General features: G+C 47.4%; 1 protein-coding gene across 6 annotated transcripts in view; it reads right to left on the bottom strand.

Moving 5' to 3' along the window:
• The window catches only part of LOC146855326 (uncharacterized), a 915,814-nt gene that overhangs the window by 730,696 nt on the left and 168,991 nt on the right, over positions 1-16,127 (bottom strand). The window lies entirely within an intron of this gene.

Below are 16,127 nucleotides of genomic sequence, written 5' to 3'. Positions count from 1 at the left end.
ACTTCCTTTTAATGTGTTGGTCCCTAGCATCCTTAACCACTCAGTGACACTCTCTGTTTTGTCATGGATCATTCCCCTAGGTCTCTGATATGCTTGAGGTTTTTGCTTTATTAACTATTACTTACCCCTGAAGTTATATATCTCAAAAAAGATTCAACAGTAGGAACATGCTACATTTTGTCTCTCTCGAGATATAGACAAGATAATACAAGCACCTTAAGCTTAACTCCCCTTCAGATTGAAGACCACTCTGCTGCTCGTTTTGTGGGTAAATGAATAGATAGGGATAGCGGTTTTTGGTACCCTTCCCCAACTCTTTCATATACATATATACCACTTGTCCACCAATTCCACCTATTTCACGAACACTTCTCTGACAGAATGAGTTACACCATGGGTAAGGACTTTCGAATGTTATGGCACAGTCGTGAGTTTTCTGGGGCACTCACGCTACTCTTCCATTGACTAGAGAAGGTTTGGACCATTAAATGATTCTGACCTGACTTCGTGACACCATTCACAGTGGGCTCCAACATGAATTTGACAATTGAATTGTGTACGTTAACAGATATGAGTTGAGCGGCATGCGGTTTGTTTATTGACCACATGCAGTGTTCAAAGAAGACTGGCACCCCGACATCGGCTTGCATATTAAGCAATAGCTAGTTTGCCTATTTGAGTTCGTGGCCATGAGTAACAGGTACACCGGGGTGTGTCCTCGCGCTGAAAGGGAGGATGCGTATGCGCTGGAGGTGCGTTGCACGAGTGGCGGCAGAGAAACACTGTATGCTGTTCTGCGCCATATCCAAGACTGCGCATGCACCGGAGACGAGTGGCCTGATACCGGCTCATGAGCGTTACAGATAGGTGGCCTCCTAGGACTGCGCATGCGCCGGAGACTAGTGTCCTGGTACCGACACATGAGCGTTACAGATAGGTGGCCCCTCCTAGATGATGATTGCCCACACCTGCGTCCCGAGCCTGTGAGCGCTCCAATCAGAACAGGTATTTAAAGAGCTCTCCCCCTCCTGTCGTGACCTCCCAGATTGCACGGAGTCCAGATCGAGGTATCGACGGACAGGTAAGGGTGGAGAAACCTGAAACTGTGTTGAAGTAGGAATAGGTATTGGGTGCGTGTCTGCATTTCGATGTAGTCAGCAGGGGTAGCAGCGAGTACAATTGGATTATTTGATGTTAAAGAACTTACAGAGGTGTAGTAACACTCGTTAGCATTGATGATAAAAAACATACAGAGGAAGGTCTTGATTTTGAAACTAGATATAGGATGACCTTATGCTTGACTGCATATCGCCTCATAGTTTTCACAATGATGCAATTTCTCTGTTCTTTGGCACACCGGGTTGATATTGTCTGGTTGATCCAGATTTAGAACACAGTGATTCCCCAGTGTATGCGGCTAGGTTCGTTTTTAGAGCGGTTATTTCTAGAATCAGGGTTTATTTGGTGTGGTGTTGTTAAATGCTGAGTAAGGGGTTTAAAGAGACAGGTATCCATGCGCAACTTGTCTTTGTTTTTTTTTTCCCCACTTGCTAACAGAGCGGTGCCTCCTTCTCCGAGCAGTCAGCCGGGTGAGGTGAGGCTGTCCTCCCACAGAAAGCTGGGTGAGTTGATTTTTTATATATATACAAGTTTCCCCCTTTATAGTTACCACGTTTTGGGTTTTTTTGATGAATGAATGCAGTGACTAGCAGTCACTGTAGAGCAATGGTCACGCAGGTTGTATGCGAACTGATGTTGTACCTCTCTTATGGTTGAATTTGTCCTATCTTTCAGGAAAGAAGATGAAGTTCTTCTAACCAAGTAAAAAAGGTTGCTTGCCTGGTAGGGTGGCTGTTGCCACACCAGATTTTATGACTTTTTCATTTTGTCACAAATAATCTTTTCACTAGTTGAGTTATTTTTGCAGTAGCTCTATCTTCTATTCACGTAGGTCCTGAAGAAAGCCGGGTCAGTTGACCGCTTCGGCTGAAACATGTCGACCATTTGAAACCAATCAGGAAATAGTCTATCCTTTCAAGACTATCTGGTTTTTTTAGATATGACACCTGGTCAATGCTTAATAAACATACTTTTTGCCCACGTAGTCATTTTTAACAAACCTTCACCCGTAGCACTGCACACACATTTCAGTTTTAGTTTTGAGTCTGAATAAGTTGGACCACACATTGTGTCAGGAGTCTCTCTATACAGGGATAAATTGGTTGGGCATCCGACAGAGCCCAAACCATAAACCCCTCAGAGTCACAAATGACGAAGCTCCGCCAATGAGGGTGGGCTGATGGACTCTTTACTTCTGACACAGTGGTGTATCAACTATTCGGCGAGGTTCCCATTTTGTTTGTAGCTCCTAAGTGGCCGTTGTTCAAGTTTGTTGGACTGAGTACCTTTTTATAGTTGTTGTCAGTGCTGTAAGCTTCCCCAATTAAAAATGGTTTCGGTCAAACCATAATCAATTCTCTAAAGCCAACATGTTTCGTTGCTGAAGCGTCATGCAACTTCTTCAGGGCATTTGGGGTTCCAAATATCAACTTCACGTGAGATTCACCTAAAACCTATGATGGTATGACAAAGAACACAAAGAATGCCATATGTAAAAGCCATCTGCCTTCTGGGAGGAAATGCTATAATCAAAAGCTTGCTCTGAGAAATATAAACAAACCCATCTTTACCAATTGGATGTGGAGTCTCCTCGTACCTGCAACCGTCTTAGACAGGCACACGCGTCCTCCGATCACGTGCCCCTGCCCCATGTCCAGTCCCCTATAAATGTATATAACAAGACATTACACCTCATATCAATTCCTTTTATCCTAAAAAGCATAATAGCGTTTTCCCGTCGAGATGTTTTTCAAACCTACTTCAATGTTAATATTGCTCAGGATATCGCAATACGGGCACCCACACTTCCTGTGAGCCCCCTTTCAAGGCGCAGCCTGTTACAACTATATCTGCGTATTCACGGCTCTACATGATAATTACGTTAAACGCTGGACCATCGATAGATATTCATGGTGGGCGGGGCTGGATAAAGATCACAGTCGGAAAAGAACAGCATATTCCGCGTTTTTTAATACGGAAAAAAACAGGTCCACACGTACAACTCCAGTCATTTCCGTGCACCTCCAACAACTGTTGTGCTGCATATTAAAGCACACATATCTGCGCGATGAAAACAAAAAAAAACACACACACACCTCCCGCATGCACACGTCTTACCCCTGCCGCGTCCCACAGGCGTATGTGAAGCTCTGTCATTGAGCTCACACACCCACGCGTACGGAGCTGGCCCCGCCCTCACTAAACCAAGGTGCCCCATGTCATCAGTGGGTAATTCCTTCGTGAACGGCGGCCATCTTAATGGGGAGGCATTGACTGAAAAGGTCACTTTTAATAAAGTTTTAGGTTCAATTTACTTTACCACATACTGTGGAAGGGGAAACTTTTAGCAAGTGAAAACATGCATTCAATTTGAAAGATCAACACGTGCAAAGGCATAGACTGCATACTAAAATTAAAAGCATAATGCTGGTTTCAAGAGCTATGCAGGAAAAGGAGACATTGGCACAGCCCCCTTTACATCAAAGAGAATTGATTATATGAAAAAACCTTTATTTCTAAAAAAAAATGTTGTTTCTAAAAAAAAAAAATTCTGATAATCATTTTTTTCATTTTTATTTAATTATTTTCACTCTTCATGTGATGAAGTATATTTAACTTAAACCATAGGGGAAGAGGAGAACAGTGATCCAGAGACATGGGACCCTCAATAGTGTGCATGGTATCAAGTCCCATTTAGCCACATAAAGCAAGACAGAGGATGGACTGATGTTCTCAACTAGTGCCCAAATGGAAAGCTGAGGATGTTCCTATATGTGTCGCATTCTTAGTATCAGGTGTACTGTGGGTCAACCTTACAGACAGAAGTGGCCTGAAATGGAAACCTGTGCACTTCAGAGAGCTACTTAGAAGACACCCCCCACATCAAAGGCAATTTTATGTATAAGTACTGGACCTCTGAACCCCATCAAATCAGACACTACTGAACTTGTAACTGAGCTCTGCTAGAAGAACTGATGTGCTGCCTAAAGGACTCAACTACACTGCTTTACTGGAAGGACTGTGTTTCTGCTTGTTGCCCTGTGCCTGCTGCTCTCTTACCCTTTTCCAAGTGATCTCCAACGGCTTGTTAGCTTGCCACCCACTTAAGAAGTCACAGGGCTATTAAAGACTTTGTTCTCGGCTGATGGCCTCTGTTGGTTGTAAGCCTAGCAGCCCAGTTCCACCCCAGTCAGCGTTTTGTTCTCTGACTTGCAGAGAGGCTCAACAACAATCAGCGCTTTACTCCTGACCTGCAACCAAGGATTCGCGCCTTTCCCCCCATGTTTGCCGCTTTGTTTTTGTCAAATGCACCACTGCAATCAGCCACGGATGTGCAGGCAATGGCTATGCCATACCCGCCCGTCTACATGGAGCGGAAGCCAACGCTGTGCTCCACCATCAGCGGCTCACCTACAATCCAGAGGTGGAGTCTGATCAAAGAAGATTGGTGCAGCTGTTGTGTGCGCCCTTTAGATCCAAACCCAAAGTCTGTTTCTTTCGGTGCAACCATGTTGCGGTGACTCTCTGGCCTTTATCTGTATTATGCTTAGAACCTTCCCAGATACTTACATTTGCCATTCCAAATGCTTCTGGCAATGTACACTCCTTTGACTCTTTGACCTGTCCAGCGCTCTCAAAATCCCATCAGCTTAACGTTACCAGCTGAGAACATAATCATGATAGTCAATCTTCAGATACCCAAAGGAAGTATGACTTATACAAATTCTTTTGATCTAAAACAATTCTTTGTATCCTAAACACTCTTGTTATTTAAAACATTGTTTGGCCAACACAAGAGAACAGTTGCATATTAGGCAAACAACAAGACGAGCCAGTTCGGCGTAAGCTTCCTCAGCGAACACACAAAGGGACGCTATACACACACAATGCTGGTTCTGTCTTTTGTTTTTACTGCCTTCAGCGGTGGAAAATGCCTTCAGCTGCGGGACGAAGAAAGTATTTAAACCCCACCCGAAGCCTGACTTTTACCGACGGAGTCCCTGTGCAGACCGAATAGGTAGAGATACGGGTCACGAGCTGTGACGAAGTAAGTGCGGGGGAACGGGAGATGTTATCACGGAGACGTAAGTACGGCAGGGCCATGCCTCACTCTCCTTTGTTTTTCCTTTTTTCCTCCCTTTCCATCACTAGAGTGAGACAATTAGCCGGACCCCCTCCGGGGACTCAAAGTTTAACTATTAATTTCAGAGTAAGAAGTGAACGCCTTCCATGCTTTCCTGACGACAACAGTTACTATTTACCTTTACCTTTTATTCGCCATTGAACTTTTATCATGATACCGCATATTATCAAAACGATAATTCAAATCAAGCGCCAACACGAACCACATTACACTTCCGTTTTATTGCGATTACCTCACAGGCACGACGGCATAAATTCACACATTGTCGACGTGCCTGACCTGATATTAACTCAATTGTGTACGTTTGTCTATTTGTTTGTCTGTCGTTTTTTACCCCTTCAGGTACTAAACTAGAGGAAAACATCCTCTTACATATACCGCACCTTAGCGAGTGCGTCACTTTGGAGGTTAAACACATTTTGTAAACCACCTACTTAATTCACAAAGGTCCTTATGAAAGCCAGAACTACTTCAAGGCTCTGGCTAAAACATGTTGACCCCATTGGATGTGGGAGCCCATGGTCATCTCCATACACATCCGCTGCCTTGTTTTTAATACTGCCTAGGGCCCACTATTAAAATTACCCCTGTGGACATTGGGACCCTTAGGACAGTCTTTTAACCTACACTCACAATACCATCACTGCACAATCACTTAACACAATCCGCTCCGCTGTAAACAGACGCTGCAGCACACCCGAGGAACACACTATGCCCTGGGTGGGGCCTGATGATGAAGCATGCCACCAACTATGTTGGTGGGTGAGGGCCTTCATAAAAAACAAATATTTTTTCCTCGCACACACATTTTGAGTTTCTAACCGAGAGCTAGCTCTTTTTGATTTCTACATATAGCAAGGGGAAGTGAACTAGCCTATTTTCCTGATCCTCTCTCTCTTGTTGATATTAATAACTGTTTGTAAGTGTGCACCAATACTTTACACATCGCCTCTATAGATAAGCCTGACTGCTTGGTGCCAAGCTACCAGAGGGTGAACACAGCTAGATAGGTTACCCTAGTCAGGGTCACCTATCTAGCTTACCCGGACTAGGAGTATGGTTACTCCTTATCCAGGGGCATACTTAGACAACCAGAAACACAATTTCTAACATTACGCCATCTAACCAGGTGTTTTCCCACTGGCCATGTTCAGAGTGACCCTTTGTTTGTTTCCTGGGATAGGATCAGTTAGTGTAAATCTGCACTTTGATCAGGATTGTCATGTGGCAGGTTGACCGTATTCAAATAACCCATGACTTCTTAAGGAGTGTATTTGTCATCTCTCTGGTAGAGATGTGTATTAGTTATAAAACGCATTGTCTGGCACAGCCATAGTCTAATCTAAACATTGTGCACAGTAACAGCAGTAAATGATAACCTAGGGACCCTAGATTTTAAACCTCATATCAAGTCTTCTGCCGACTGTGGGGTGATTTTAGAAGTTTCCTCATCGATCTATGGACTTTTTGATGCAGTTTTATCTCTGGTGCTGCATGATTCAGCTTCTTTGGAGGTCGATGACCTTGCCACTTCATGGTAGGCTAACACCGTCACCAGTGCTCCTTGTTAGTCTGCTTGAGCGTGGTTCAGCTAGGGGGCAGCAACCATGGCATCTAGATAAGATTCAGGTTCTTTGATCAACTACGACGGTGTTGTATTTGTTGAGGTTTTTTACTTTTGAGTGAGAGAAATTGCCTGCCGACCTAGCCAGCTGGAAGATGAAGCCCCTTTCTTGGAAATGAATCAGTTTAACTTCCATTGGTTGAGGTTCTGAGCATTGTGGTGGACACTTGACTGGGACCCAGTAGACTCTCTCAAAGGAGAACAGGGAGATGGTCTCTCTGCAGTCAACCCTAAAGAAAATCAGTGGTACATGTACTGAACCATGTCCAGGTCTTCCTTATCCTCTGGTCATCCAACTCCACAGATGATTCTATGTCGAAAGCGACCATCAGAATCCTCCCCCTCACTTCCACAAAGCCAAATCTTCTCTGTGAGATCTTGGATTTCTTTTTAGACGTCATTCATACTGTGCTGTAAAATCTAAAGCGAAGTTTCAGAGGAAGTTACACTTTCATTCAGTTTACATTGGTCATCCCTAGAGCTGCCCAGTACATTGTGGCCAATCGAGGCGCTGTGACGCGGTGGAGAAGCAAGGAGTAGGAGAGCACTATTTCTTGGATACTTCGTTTATTAAAGACTCATAAACGGGCAAGCGGAACAAATCTCTTCTTTCAAATTTAAGCTCAAATTTAAAGTCTCGGGCAAGTCTCTCTCCGGGTTCCTTCCCAGGAGGGATCTACGTCAGGCTTCCGTCTTCAGTCTTGTCACACCAAAAGGGAAAGGGGCGTCTTGGAGACTTGGCAGTCCGCCGGTGATTTCCCAAAAAGAAAAGAGAACAAGAGAACTATATAAAGGACGTCGTTTAGCGGCGCATTGTTCCTTAGGAAGGGGGAGTGAGGGAGCACCAAATTCCTAGCCCTGCACCGAGTGTGGGTGAAAGGGTTGGGGTAGGGGTAGTGACGTGCTCGGGGATCCTAGATTACGGGGTACTAGGGCTCTCCCGTTTGGCTCCCCGCCTCACCCCTTGGCTCCCGCCCCGTACTGGTGTGTTCCAGAGAGCCCCTAGGGTCCCCCGTACCTTGTCAAGCCATGCCCCTCCAGGGACATGGCTCGCGTGCTGGCGGTACCGGATGAGGTCCGGCTCCCTTCTTTCGGCTGGTCCCTCGGTCCCCAGCGAAATCGTCCGGTCGTCGTCGCGGTCCTGCTGAACCTCTGGGTCAGTTTCCTCGTCCCAGGCGCGCGGCGGTATCCACCAGGTCTGGATGGCTTCGTTTGCGGCTCTTCTTTCCGTCGCTCCCCGCGTTGTTTCCCTTTCTCCTTCTTCTTCCGGGTTTTGAAGATCCGCCTCTGTGTCATGTGATCGGGTCAGCTGGTGTGCCTCTTCCTGACGTCGTACCCTAGGGTTAAAGGGGAAGAGATCTGACGAGTCCGTTCCCGGCTGTAAAAGGAGACAAGGAGAGAGGTAAGCGGGAAATGGATCTTCCTGCGGTCCGTCTGGGGACGGTCCGTCACACATCCCTTCCCCAGCATGTTCCCGATCGGGGAACAGAGGGACGCGGGAGAGAAAGTCTGCGTTCCCGTTGTCCACCCCCTTCCGATGCCTGACCTCGAAGGAGAAGGGTTGCAGGGAAAGGAACCAGCGCAGGATGCGAGGATTCTGCCCCTTGTTGCGGCTCATCCACAGTAAGGGGGCATGGTCCGTATAAAGTATGAAGTGGGAGCCTTCCAAGTAGTAACGCAGTTTATCAATAGCCCATTTCAGAGCCAGGCATTCTTTCTCGATGACAGGGTATCGCTGTTCCCTCGGGAATAACTTGCGACTGAGAAATATGACAGGATGCTCCACGTTGTTGGCGGACAGTTGGGACAAGACAGCCCCCAACCCATGCTCTGAAGCATCAGTGTGTAGGATGAACGGTTTGGTGAAGTCTGGTGAGTGGAGCACCGGGCTGGAGGTTATGGCTTGTTTCAGGAGGTGAAAGGCGTTCAGGACAGCTGGAGAGGGGTGGTTGAGTGCGGAGGGTGGTGTCCCTTTCTGGAGGAGGTTTGTGAGGGGAGATGCAATCTCTGAATACTGGGGTATAAACCTCCTGTAATAACCAAGGAGACCTAAAAACGCCCTCACTTCATTCCGTGTCTGGGGAAAGGGTGTCTCAGTGATGGCCCTGACCTTTTCCTCCTGTGGTTCTATAAGGCCTTCTCCCAACAGATATCCCAAATACCTGACCTTCTGGAACCCTACAGTCGATTTGTTTGCGTTGACATGCAACCCTGCGTGGTCTAAGGCCAGTAGGACGCTTTCTAGGTGTAGGAGATGTTCCTCCCAGGAGGGACTGAAAACGACAATGTCGTCTAGGTATGCTGAGCAGTAGTGTTGATGACCTGCTAGGACCCTATTCATAAGCCGCTGGAAGGTGGCAGGTGCCCCATGCAGACCGAAGGGTAAGACGGTGAACTCGTAGAGGCCCATGGGTGTAGAAAAGGCTGTTTTCTCCCGATCCTCCGGTCTGAGGGGGACCTGCCAATATCCTTTGGTTAGGTCGATGGTGGTGATGTACTGTGCGGTTCCAAGCCTCTCTATCAGTTCGTCTATGCGTGGAAGGGGGTAGGTGTCACACTTTGAGATCGCATTGACCGCCCGGGAGTCCATGCAAAACCTGACCGAGCCGTCTGGTTTAGGGACCAACACAATCGGGGAGGACCAGTCGCTTTGTGAGGGTTGGATGACCTTCAACTCTAGCATGTTCTCTACCTCCTTCCGTATGGCTTCCCGTCTTGCTGCAGGTATGCGATATGGTTTGAGTCGTACTCGTTTCCCGGGGACAGTGTCTATACGGTGCTCAGCCAGACTAGTTTTCCCAGGACGATCAGAAAAGAGGTGTGAATACTTGTATAGGACCCTGTGTAGGGAGGATTTCTGTTCTGTCAAGAGGTCAGGGTTCACCACTAGGTGACATAGGGTGGAGGCATCGCCCGTAAGGGGTTCAAAAGAATGGATCTCCTTGGGGAGAGGTCCTAGCCACTTCTTCAGGAGATTAATGTGGTACAATTGGGTACGACGGGGCGTGATTTGTATTCGGTAGGTGGTAAGCCCAACCTTCTCCAGAATCTTAAACGGGCCTTGCCATTCGGACCGTACCTTAGATAGGGAAGAAGGCAACAGGACCAGGACCCAATCCCCTTTCTCAAGGACCCTCCATTTTTTTCCTTTATCATAGACGGTTTGTTGTTTTCGCTGAGCCTTTTCAAGGTTGGAGTCAGCAAATTCCCTGAGTTTTCCTAGCTTAGATCGCAGCCTCCGGGTATAGTCAAGAAAGGTCCGGGTCTCCTCTTCCGTCTCGTGCTCCCAGCTTTCCTTGGTTATCTCCAAGAGACTGCGAGGTTCTCTCCCATATAAGAGTTGGAATGGGGAACACCCTAGGCTGTCTTGGGGTTGGCTCCGGATGGCATACAGGGCCAGGGGAAGAAGGAGGTCCCATTCTCTGCCCTCTACTGTCAAGAGTTTTTTTAAGGTCAATTTTAGCGTGGCATTGTAGCGCTCGCACAACCCGTCTGTTTGGGGGTGATAGACTGAGGTCTTTAAGTGGGCGATGTCTAAGGTCTTGCAGATTTGTTTCATTAGCCGAGACACAAAAGGCGTTCCTTGGTCCGTTAATATTTCCCTGGGGATCCCTACCCGAGAAAATAACTCTATCAGCTTTGTGCTGATATTCTGGGTAGTAGGGGTCCGTAGGAGAAAAGCCTCGGGGTATCTAGTAGCGTAGTCGACCACTACTAAGGCGTACAAACAACCGTTCTTGGTGCGTGGCAGAGGTCCTATGAGATCCATCGCTACCCTCTCAAAGGGTCGGCCTATGATTGGTAGTGGTTGTAAGGGGACACCCGGGGGCCTGTAAGGGTTTTTCCTTTGACATACCTCGCATTCGCGACAAAATTTTGTAACCTGAGAAAATATGCCTGGCCAATAAAAATGTTGCAAGACCATCTGCGTGGTTTTCTGTGCTCCCCTATGTCCGGCTAGTAGGTGAGTGTGAGCGTAAAACAGTACTTGCTCTCGGAAGCTTTGGGGAACTAGTAGCTGAAGCATCCCCCCCTTTTCTCCCTGCCTATACAAGAGGTCCTTTTCTATGATGAACCTGGGGTACACGACAGGGGGGTTGGTTTTTATGTCTTTGGCCTGAGTCCAAGCATTCTGAAGGGTGGGATCATTCAGCTGACAGAACCGAAAACTACCATCCTGAAGCCACGGCCTCTGGGTTAGCAATGATGAGGGAACTGGACTCCGAAGACTAGGGTCTTGTACATGGCACCTTAAGAGAGAAAGAAAGTCCGGGTTGTCTTGGCCTACTATCATCTCCTCAGGGAGGGAAGGGACTATACCCAATTTAACGTTCAACACCCTCCCGCTGGGTAGTCTGACGGGAACTGTAGAGAGGGGATAGACCTTGACATCTCCGTGTACACACCTGATGGGGACAGTTTCCATATGAGAGGGATCTAACGGAGGCAAGATGGAGGTGCGAATTACAGACTGGCGGCAGCCTGAGTCTAACAGCGCTTTTATAGGGATTTTGTTCACAGTCACACTTACATAAAAGGCTGGACCCAGTTCATCTGTGTACAGGATGGGACGGGGAAGATAGCTCACATCCATTGGCTCATCTGTTACCTTCCTCCGTGGGCAAAGCCGGGCGATGTGGCCCCACTCCCCACAATCGAAACACTGTGGACCCTTTAATGAGACAGGTTCGGGACGGTACTGTCGAGGTCTGGGTGGGGGTTTGGGTCCGAGTCGAGGTGTTTTTTTCTCAGGTTTCGGGTGAGGAGTAGGGGCACGAGAGGACTTCTCGACTTCCCAGGGGTAGGAGCGGGGCTGCGCCCGGTAATAGGACGTGGCCATATTAACTGCTTCTTCTGGGGACAATCCTGAATGTTGTTTTAGCCACCTTTGTATGGGATAAGGAAGGGCTTCAAAGAACTGTTCTAAATAGATCTGCTCCATGATCTCCTCTTTACTGTGTAGGTCCGGTCTAAGCCATTTGTCCGCAGCTGACTTTAGTTTGAAGTAGAAAGTCTTGGGATTATCGGCTCCGGACCAACGCTCCTTCCTAAAGCGGACCCGATACGCCTCAGGGTCTAAGCCCAAGTGGTCCAACACGACCCGTTTTATCTCAAGATACGGTGCGTTACCATGGGGGTTGGCCACTTGGTAGGCGGCTTGGGCCTCTCCTGTAAGTAACGGGGCCAAAAAGAAGGGCCACTTGACTTCGGGCCACCCTGACGCGCGTGCGGCCCTCTCGAAATTCAACAAGAAGGAATCAGGATCCTCCCCAGGCTGATACTTCTGTAAGGACACGTGTGGCCCAGTGCCTGCCTTGTTTTGCAATTGCACAACCAACTCTTGACGGTCATCAGCCACCTTCTGAAGCCGCTCCACTTGTCCTGCCATACTGTCCTTGAACATGGCCCTATCAGCTTGGGCGGACGTCATCTGTTTTTCAACGGCCCACTCCAGCTTCTCCTGGCCGCGGATCAATTGTTGGATTAAGTTCTCCATGATGGGGCGTTATGCGATCCCACTTCTGACACCACGTGTGACGCGGTGGAGAAGCAAGGAGTAGGAGAGCACTATTTCTTGGATACTTCGTTTATTAAAGACTCATAAACGGGCAAGCGGAACAAATCTCTTCTTTCAAATTTAAGCTCAAATTTAAAGTCTCGGGCAAGTCTCTCTCCGGGTTCCTTCCCAGGAGGGATCTACGTCAGGCTTCCGTCTTCAGTCTTTTCAGACCAAAAGGGAAAGGGGCGTCTTGGAGACTTGGCAGTCCGCCGGTGATTTCCCAAAAAGAAAAGAGAACAAGAGAACTATATAAAGGCCGTCGTTTAGCGGCGCATTGTTCCTTAGGAAGGGGGAGTGAGGGAGCACCAAATTCCTAGCCCTGCACCGAGTGTGGGTGAAAGGGTTGGGGTAGGGGTAGTGACGTGCTCGGGGATCCTAGATTACGGGGTACTAGGGCTCTCCCGTTTGGCTCCCCGCCTCACCCCTTGGCTCCCGCCCCGTACTGGTGTGTTCCAGAGAGCCCCTAGGGTCCCCCGTACCTTGTCAAGCCATGCCCCTCCAGGGACATGGCTCGCGTGCTGGCGGTACCGGATGAGGTCCGGCTCCCTTCTTTCGGCTGGTCCCTCGGTCCCCAGCGAAATCGTCCGGTCGTCGTCGCGGTCCTGCTGAACCTCTGGGTCAGTTTCCTCGTCCCAGGCGCGCGGCGGTATCCACCAGGTCTGGATGGCTTCGTTTGCGGCTCTTCTTTCCGTCGCTCCCCGCGTTGTTTCCCTTTCTCCTTCTTCTTCCGGGTTTTGAAGATCCGCCTCTGTGTCATGTGATCGGGTCAGCTGGTGTGCCTCTTCCTGACGTCGTACCCTTGGGTTAAAGGGGAAGAGATCTGACGAGTCCGTTCCCGGCTGTAAAAGGAGACAAGGAGAGAGGTAAGCGGGAAATGGATCTTCCTGCGGTCCGTCTGGGGACGGTCCGTCACAGGCGCCAATAGGGCTGAGAATGTGTTATAGTACTCTAGAGGGAGGCCATATAAGAGCAGGGTTTTGTTTCAGGCCAGGTCCAGTATTGCTTGTTTTACTTCAGCAGGGGTGATCTCCGTATCCAATGAGTCCCTCGCGAGAGTAGGGATTCGAGGCAGAGGGACGTCGTCTAGGAGCTCCTCCGTCAATTCCGTCCGAGTAGAGTGGCGCCCCGTAAATGGCTGAGTAACAGTCATAGAAGGCTTGTAAGATCTCAGTTTGAGTATGAATCCTGACGCAGCTGGAGGCGATCACGTCCATGATAGGGCGGGTCACTGAGTCTTGCTGGATGAGCCACGCTAGGAGTGTTCCTGGTCTATCACCTTCTCGGTGCACTCTGGCGGCATGAGCCTTAAAAGTATATTGCCTCAGGTCTTCAAGGAGGGCTGAGTAGAAGGCTTTTACCTCTGCCAAAAGTGGTGTGAGTGCTGAGTCAGCATCAGCTGCCTTAGTGAGGGTAGCAACGTCGCGTTTGGCCACATTCAAGTCCCTCTTGAGCGTTTTTTGGACCTCTGCAATCTGCTGGATACAGGTTCCCCTGGCCACTACTTTAAAAGCATCACACTCTAGCGTCCTTGAGGACGCCGTAGTTTGGTTCTCTGCGAAATAATTACGTATAATAGTCTCCTGCTCCTTGTGGAACACAGGATCCTCCATGTAGTCTCGAGGCAGTTTCCATGTGGGAGTGGGAAATGAGGGCGGCCTTCATTTGACGCCCAGGATATGTGCATCATGGTCAGAAATTACCCAACCTAGGTAGTTTGTCTGTTGTATTAAGGGTACAATTGGGGGAGAACAGAGAATTCGGTCCAATCACACACAAAGATTGTGCCGAATGGAATGGAAGGAGTGTAGCTGAGATATGGGGTGACGGGACCTCCAAGCATCGGTGAGTGCCCAGTGGGGGGCCCTGGCGCAAAAACGTTCTGTCTGTATGTGCGGCTGGGAGTGATGGCTTTTTTTCTTTGGATGTTCTAAGATGTCTGGTGCTGGGCTATGATCCATTGTTTTTTTGGTTTTTTTCGAGGCCTCTTTCACCTTCCTTTGAGGTTCTCTAGATGACATTTCTTCAGAGAGGAGATTTAGTAAAGGGGTCTTTGGAACGTACCCTTTCTTTTCCTTTCTTATTTATTTAGGAGGTAGCTTCCTGTTCATCTCCTGAGGAGGTATCCTTGGCCTTGATCTTGTTGATCCATAGCATTAATCTTTTTTATGAAAAGGCATGGAAGATTTTGCATCTTTTGCTTTATGCGTGGGTTAAAATTTGTAGAATTCCTAGTCTGGGTTTCAGTGTGCAGTCTTAACTTCACACAGGAGCTATAATGGATAAAGGGATGTATTTTTTTTTAGAAATATCTGACATGGTTTATGTCAGAAAAAAACACCAAAAGTGATATTAAAGATAGATCTTGACTGAAGAAGAAACCAAACGGCAGGTCAAAAGCTGAAATATAACTCTTTGCTCAAAGAAAACGTAGCAGAGCTCAAGGAGACTCCCTTCACACAATATGAATTAAGAAATAGAAGATATTGTGGCCTCTGAGGGCATTGGTGTTCACTACGCTGTCTCCTGATTGGTTTAGGTTTAATTATTTACAGATGTTGTGAAAAAGAAATCAATGTTGCGGTTTTAAGCTGTTCCAAGGTAGGGTTAATGTTGCACTGCCTACTGCAATTACCACGAGAAAGTTCAAGCGTGTGAATCTATCAACGAGCCAGTACTGGAGAATCATCTTTCTATGGTGTCTGCAGGACATCTGTCTGTTACACTCCTTTTCTCATAGTCTTCCACTATGACTATCGCCAGAGACAGACTACTGCTTGTAGTAGACATGACACCTATAGAAGAACTCTGCTACAGACACCAAAGAAAGTCAGCTATGTATAAACAGAAATGCCCAGAACAGGTAGCTTTTTTAAAAAAACTATGAAGGCAGCAAACACAGGCCTTTAATTTCTTAGCCTTTCCCATAGGGTATTTATAAATATTTTTGTTTTTTAAATGCCACAATGGCCTTGGGCTACAAGCTTCAGAGAAGTCTGGTGCGGTTTCTTAACCCCACATCACCGGACTTCTCACCTCTGCAGTGGGGAAGTCACAATCCATGACACTGCGTCTTAGCACAGGCCAAGCTGGATGACTCACCATCTTGATTTAGTAAAAAATGTCTCAATCATCTTGCTCCATCAAACTTCGGAAAATTCTGACGGGGTTCACAAACTCAATGTCACAAGACAATTGGTTGAATCCAGGTTCAGATGAATAATTGTGCCCAAGCCTACAGAAAAATATTGAAATGCAATGATTTGGCAAAAAAACAGCAATCACTTTCCTAGGCAATGACAGAACTGGACTGAGAATAGTAAGGTAGTCTAGATCGCCTTTAACTGGGAACACAAATAAGTGCAGTTTGCAAATAAAAAGTTAAATAGAGAAATTATGGTATGTCGAAATTGCATGTCAAGATTTTGTATGAAAGTGTTATTACTTTGAGCCAGCTCCAGACCAAAGAGGAGTCACTAGAATTTCTTTGCAATTTTCCAGCACTGTTTCCTCAATTCCACACAAACTCCCTGTAAGCCATCTCTATTGCATTTAGAGAGGAGTTCTTCATGAATAAATTGATTTATGCACCATATTTCTTAGTCTGGACAGTGGAACAATGGTCATCTCTTGGTCTCAACATGACGTTCCTTTCCGAACTACAAGAATTACTGAGCTATTAT

Source organism: Triturus cristatus, chromosome 4_1, assembly GCF_964204655.1.
Source record: "Triturus cristatus chromosome 4_1, aTriCri1.1, whole genome shotgun sequence".
Classification (NCBI taxonomy): Eukaryota; Metazoa; Chordata; class Amphibia; order Caudata; family Salamandridae; genus Triturus; species Triturus cristatus.
This window is presented reverse-complemented; position numbering and strand designations above follow the sequence as displayed.